Genomic DNA, 7,215 nt, shown 5'->3' with positions numbered 1-7,215 from the left:
ATACTAGTAGATGGATAGATGGATAGATAGATAGATAGATAGATAGATAGATAGATAGAAATCTCAACCTATAGCTGTGGTCAGGTGTCTTTGTCCACCAGATTTTCAAAAAGATATGTTTTGGTGATGGTCTAATCGGGGCACCAAAAGAAAAGGTTAATGTCAAGCCTTTATATATATATATATATATATATATATATATATATATATATATATATATACATGTATATTCCATAATTTCTCTCGGATCTTTTGAAGGCTTTCCACTATAACATGTGCAATCCAAGCCTCCACTACACAAGATCATACTTTTGGATTTAGATGAGTCCAACATGTAAATGTTATGATAGTTTTTATATACTTATAACTTTTTTTTCCAAACTTTTTAGCCCTCCATGGACTATTTTGTTATCTCCATATCAACATAATACAAAACACAAAGCATTCAACCATGATCTCCTTTTTTCTGAACATTTCCCTCATAAATATTTCACACAAATACTTATAACTTATATATTTAGAACTTATGATTTATGTGTCACTTTACATTGTCAGTGATAGATGTTGCAAATACAACACTGTATAATTTGTGCGAAAACTCAGTAAATGAAAAATGAATGTAAATGAACATCCATAGACTGATTTCGAATTCAGATCTGCGTAAGTACATCAAAGGCGCAAGTGCAATTTCTGTGCTTCGCGCCCTCTATGTGCATTCTTGTGCTAAATAGTCCCGGAGTCTCAGAATCGGCCGTGCTCTCTCTTCCTGGTGTTGTCGTGACGTCTAACAAATAGACAACAACAACAACAACAACAACAACAACAAATCAAACAAATCGATTCGTTACACTTTCATGACAAGAGTTAAACAGGCATACAATCAAAGAAAATGACGGATTTCACAGTTCGACATACTCTAAAGACACAGTGATATAGACCTTTATCGCATGGCAATTTATGCCTACAAGACGTCAGTGGAATATATAGCCTTCTCTTAAGTCTTTGTGTGCCACATTAATTTTCTGTCTGTAGGAATGTGTGTGAAAATTGTACATTTTTGACTCACTGGCACACCTTCAAAATGTGTGTTGTTGTTGTTGTTGGAGTTGTTGTTTTTTTGGCGGGGTATTCTTGCATAAATGATTTTTGAACTATTTTTGTGTCACCTGCCAAATGAAGCTGTATTTCCTTTTAACAACACCATGAAGCACTGTTGAACAAGGCCATCTTGCATTAAGGCTCTAAGGGAGGAAGCCAGGAACATAATGTATCCGTGATTGTGCGGATTTGTCCTTGTGAAAGCTAGCATAGCAACGCGGTGTATTATTGTAACTACCAGTATTTTTTTTTCATATGCTTGATATTCAATCCTGACGACATAGGACTCATACTAACTGAGATGCTTTATTCAAATTGTATAGTATCAATATAAGCTCTGTTTTAACAGCACTTTCATGTTTTACAAGACCGCATTTTTAATTCTTGTTCCATATTCCACATTTCATACAAGTTTTACATTCCATTTGATTTCAGAAAAAAAAAATGTTTAACACAGCAGTCAATTTGAGACAAAATTGCACAACCGACGTATAAGTGATGTGTAAAATGAGGAACCTAGTAAAAAGCAAAGCTTGTAGGACGTAAGTTCCAAAGATAATATAAACGTTAAGTACAATATGTCAATGACGAAAAATGACGAAACATGCAACAATACAATATGTCGAGAATGTAATAAAGTTTACGGAATCTGTACAAAGTATAGGTTTTCCCGGCCAATTTCGCACTTTTGTCAGTCCATTTGATAAAAGGTTCATTCAATTTAGCGAAAATCCTCGTCACTGCACATTCTGTCATTCAAAATTGCAAGTTGGTCGTTCAATTTAGCATTTCGATCAATGAAATTTGCACATGTGCCATTCGAATTCGTAAAACGAGCATTCAAATTGGCACGTGCTCTTCAGTCATTCAAATTCGCCAACACTGGCCGAAAGGGGTAGTTCAGTCATTCAATTTCGCGTATGGGCAGTCAAATTCCTAACATGTTCATTCAAATTAACGTCATGTTATTTCTCTTTTGAAAAGGTGATAACATTTAAACGCGTATTTATATGTGACTTTTTGTTTCATCCACGCACTGTTAAGCAGTAAAAGTATCATATTTTTTACCATACATAACTCGGGTTTGTTGTTCTGTAACGCCCCTTTTCTTTCATACATGTCATTTTAGGCCTACATGTACCAATACTACAGATTAACTTCATCTTCTTACAGTCATGACAGCACAAATTAGATACTGGGTCATGTGCAGACGTATTTCTCAAGAAGACAGAAAAAGAATTATAGAAACATTTGATGATCATAACCTTGACTTCCTAGAACTGGCCGACACACTCGGAATAAAGCACTCAACGGCCAGATAAGTTGTGGCCACAACAAGGTCATGATGCACTAAATCTTGGGACTGGAAGAATCACTAAGCACATTGAGAAAAAAAAAACTGTTGCCAAAATCTTTCAAATAAGTACGAAAATATGAAATGTAATGACGCTTGCAAAACAGTAACTGTGTTGACAAAAAAAAAAATAAAGAAAGAACCAAAGCATAAACATGCGTGCTAAATTGACTGCAAAAGATGTTAAATTGGATGCCCAAAAATGAATTTGAATGAACGAGTGCGGCATGTCCGTGATCACGTGACTATATCATTCTAAATTGAATGAACGAATAACGAAATGGTGCTAGTTTTACGAATTTCAATTCAAAAAGTGTTAATTAGAATGACGCTAAAGGTAATTTGAATGCTCCAAAATGAATTTGAATGAAGAGATCATAAAATTGAACTACCGAACATGTCATCTACGCTAAATTTTGCTAAATTGAATGCAGCAATTAGGAATTGGACTGACACAAGTGCGAAATTGGCCGGGAAAACCTATATTAAATGCTGTCCATGTATAAACTTTAAAAGTATTCTACAAGTACTTTAAAAGTATCAACGCTAAGTAAAGTAACGAATTCAATTCAATCATAGTTTATTTCCAATCAACGAAAATCAAAAACATAGTACAAAGTATACATGGCATGAATTAATATTGTTCAAACGTTTGCAAAAGATTCATGTAGTATACGAGATAAATTATAGAACAACATATTAATATAGAGGGAGACAAAGTGAACAAACTTGCATCTGAACTTTCACCCCTCTGAATAATGTCTTTCTTTCATTTAACATATTAATATATATACAATAATTAGGAGGAACACTGTATAAATACTTCGTGGGCGAGAGGAAAATAAATTCGATTATGGAAAACAGTGATCCACTAAAAAACAAAGCTTGTCGGACGTGGATCGCTAGATAAATAATGAGTAGATGATATACTATTCTATAGTAGTTATTTTGAGATACGCAGGTCGGGAAAAAATATAGAATACCAATGCTAATGCCCGGACACTAAATTCACTGAACCACGTGTACCGGGAAAATTGATCAAACAAAATGAAGTCATCCGAGCGAGGCATCATTGTGAGTACGCAGAGATATTTTGAGTGATCACAGCAAAAAAATTAAACGCAGTATTTTAAAATATTGGCTTTAAGATTTTGCTTAAAGGAACTTCGAGAACTATTTATATTATTCATTTTTTCTCTATTTATTCTATTCATATTATCTATATAGTATTCATATAGTATGTCTCATTACACGCTGCCCGACCTTGTAATTTGCACTTTTTAAAGATAAATGCTTCGTGTGTGAATTTAAAGCTGGTCAAACCATAGCGCATCGAACTAACAGAAGCAGAACATATGCGAAATTTTGAGATATGTTTGAATACGTTACTAGTCGTTCGTATTACGTTTCACGTACGTTGTATTCGTTAGCTGTTCGTAATGATTCGCTTAGATACGCAGGAGCCGTTTTTTATTTCATTTTGGACATCTTCAAAATTTTGAGCGGATGACAACATATCAAGCAATAGGCCCACCGATAGGTTATGTATACGTTGAACATTCACTGTTTGAACGTTCTGCCCGTTTCTCCTTCGTCCGCCGTTCGTCTAAATTCGTCTAAATACGTCCAGTCTATCTGAAAATTTTGCCGAAACGAATGCATAGTGTATGCACGGCGTTAGTGCAACAAATGGCTAACGAATGTAAAGTAAGGTAAACTAAGCTGAAGGAAACTACCGCGGTAAAATGAACCAGCTGGTCATGAAGAAGCTCAGAGACTTCGGATCCGTCACATCACTGTCGCAGCACGCTATGCTTACGTTGCATATTCGCTGGTCATTCGTTTCGTACGCTGTGTGCTTGATGTATACGCTTTCCTTCGTCCCTCTGTACGCTATATAGTGGGGTGGCTTAGTGAAATTATCGTGACACGGCGGACAAAAGCATGATTTTTTCACCAAAGGTACTTCATGATGTACCTTCTCAAAAAATAGGGTGCTCCAAGAAAATTGATGCTGGGAAGGAGGTCAGAGGTCAAAGGTCAATGACCTTTATTTGTGAAATAGGTTTTTTTGCTATTTCTCAGGTCAGGAATATCCAATCTGGATAAAACTTGGCAGGAAGAATATTGAGAACAAGTAAAATATTTTGATTGAATTTGGAGTGAATTTTCCAAAGGTCAAAGGTCAAAGGTCAATGAACTTTTCCTAAAAATCATGTTTTTGTTTATTTCTCCAGGTAGGAAGATTCAATTTTCACAAAATTTGATATGAACGTTGTATAGAAGGTACCAAGAGTATAAACCAGGGGTCAAATATAATTGTTGATTTGTGCGTTGCCATGGTAACCCAAAACTAGGGTTTTTTAATTGAAGTTAGTTACAGGAGGCTATTTTCCAGTTTGGAAGAGATTCCATTTGAATAGGTACAACTGATCGACGGGATGTATAGAGGTTTGAAATACTTTTCATTAGTGTTAAGTGGTATGTTGCCATGGCAACTACATATATAGATTTTGGTTAAACTTAAAGGAAACTTCAGAACTTATGAATTTGAAGAGATTTCCATCAGGGTTGGTATAATTGATCAACAAAAAAGTCGCCAGACAAAGATTTGTCACCTTTATAGCATGTGGGTTGAGTGAATGCAGCAACAATAGTAGAACACATCAGTGAGAGTTTGAGGAAAATTGGACAATCCGTTCTAAAGTTATGAATTTTTGAAGTTTCTGCTCATGCAGTCGAGGCTGGATGAGAAGACTACTATACCTTGTAATGTCACATGTGTACAACGATATAAAGAATGAATAAAGAAAATTCAACTTAAATTATTTTCGCTTACAGAAGGATACTCGACTTCTCTTCCAGAAGGCAGGGGGAATAATATTACCCTATACGTCAGTAGCAAGTCAAAGAAACTATGTGAACTTTATTCAAAAAGTATGGTTTTGTGAAATTCTCATTTTATTTTCCTTAGAATGTGCGCATGTGACATCATACACTGTGATAGTCTTTTCATCCAGCCGCGACTGTGCAGATACCTTAAAAAATCATAACTTTTGAACGGATTGTACGATTTTTTCCAAGCTTTCTGTGATGTTTCCTACTAATATTGTTGTATTCACTGAATCCACATGTGCATGAAGGTGGACTTGTCCTTTAAGGACAGATTCTGAAAGAGCAGACTGTAAGCTTTGAAATGATGTATCACACAATTCAAAGGGATTCCCCTAACCTATATATCTAAATAATAATACCGGTACTGGAAAGAAAGCACACACTCTGGATAAGTATGAACTGAGAAAAGAGGCTGCATTGTCTATTTTAGCGTTTAATCTTTACCAAGCTGTCATTATGTTCATCTTTTCTTCCCCCCTCCAATTTTCATTTGAGTTTGTCATTATTAATTTTTGATGATAAGAACGATGCCATAAGGCATTGTTTCTTAACAATGCTTCAACTGCTCCTTCAGGTCCAAAATCTACATCAATATATATTTTCCTGATCTCCTCAACATTCCTCCTTTTTGTGGATAATCAAAGGCAAAAACCCAAAATTAGTGCTTGAAAATTATTCTTAAGTGTGAGTTACGGATAGAAAGAACCTCTGTAAAAAAAAAAAATGAATCTGTATAATCAATGTTAAGTATTGTTAATAACACAAAATGTGAACAATATTTCTATGATAACATGTTTCCAGACGAAACCGTCCGCAATTATGCTTTAATGAGAAAAATACTGATATCTCTTTATATGTTTGCTTTGATTGCAAAAACTGTATATGGTAGGATGTCTTGTGATACAACAGGGGGGCATTTCATGAAGCAGTTTGGTCAGATATTTTTCTGACAAACTGTTACAAACTACAGAAATCCTTGCATCCGATTGGCAGAGAGCAAATTGGTCCGACAATTTGTCGGACAAAATGCTTCATGAAATGCCCCCAGACCTACACATATTATGCATAAAATGTGATATCCTGAACATTTTTTTTCAAGTCACTCTCCCAAAAGTGTATATATAGGACCTTTAAGTTTTTCTTGTGTTTGTTCCTGGCAGATTACTAGTACACAAATGCTCCAATCCATGATGACCTAACGGAAATTAAGGAAATTAAAATGAATATACTGAAAACCAAAACTACAGATACAAATAACTTACTTCATTCTTCTCTCCCCACCCCACCCACCCCTTCTTTTTGGTTTCTTGATATACTAGTAGATCTAGCTGACTTTGATAATTGTCATTATGTAACATCATCTTCAATTGACAAGGCGATAAAACTTAACAATCATTTCATTATGGTGCTGGACTAATGGGGTTAGTTGAACTATATTGTTTTTAATGTACTATACTTTTTCCTCCTATCAATCACATGTATTTTGGGTGGAATGTATTTTTACATCAAGCATCATAGAATCAACCGCCTTTGGGGTCGGGAATTTTGTCATATTATATTGGGATTTAGATTCTGCTCTATGCTGATTTTGTTTTATTTCTATCAACTTTTTAAACTTCCCCATAGACATTGTTCACCAGCCAACTACATCCCACCCTCTTTGGATAATGTGAACCAATCAAACATTGCTTTTACTTTTTAATAACATGTCTATACATAGCTATCAGGCCAAAAATATTCAAACCACTTTAAGTCTTTATGAGTGAAATGACAAATATCGATATATTTTTAGAAATATTCAAATTGTCTAAATTCAACTTCATCTATGAAAACAAACTTTTAACCTTTTTAAACATTTGAATAACCCC

Source organism: Diadema antillarum, unplaced genomic scaffold (genome assembly GCF_040938485.1).
Source record: "Diadema antillarum isolate AM-2024a unplaced genomic scaffold, OU_Dant_1.0 scf00000028, whole genome shotgun sequence".
Taxonomy (NCBI): domain Eukaryota; kingdom Metazoa; phylum Echinodermata; class Echinoidea; order Diadematoida; family Diadematidae; genus Diadema; species Diadema antillarum.
The sequence above is the reverse complement of the archived record's forward strand: the minus strand, read 5'-3'. Positions refer to the sequence as shown.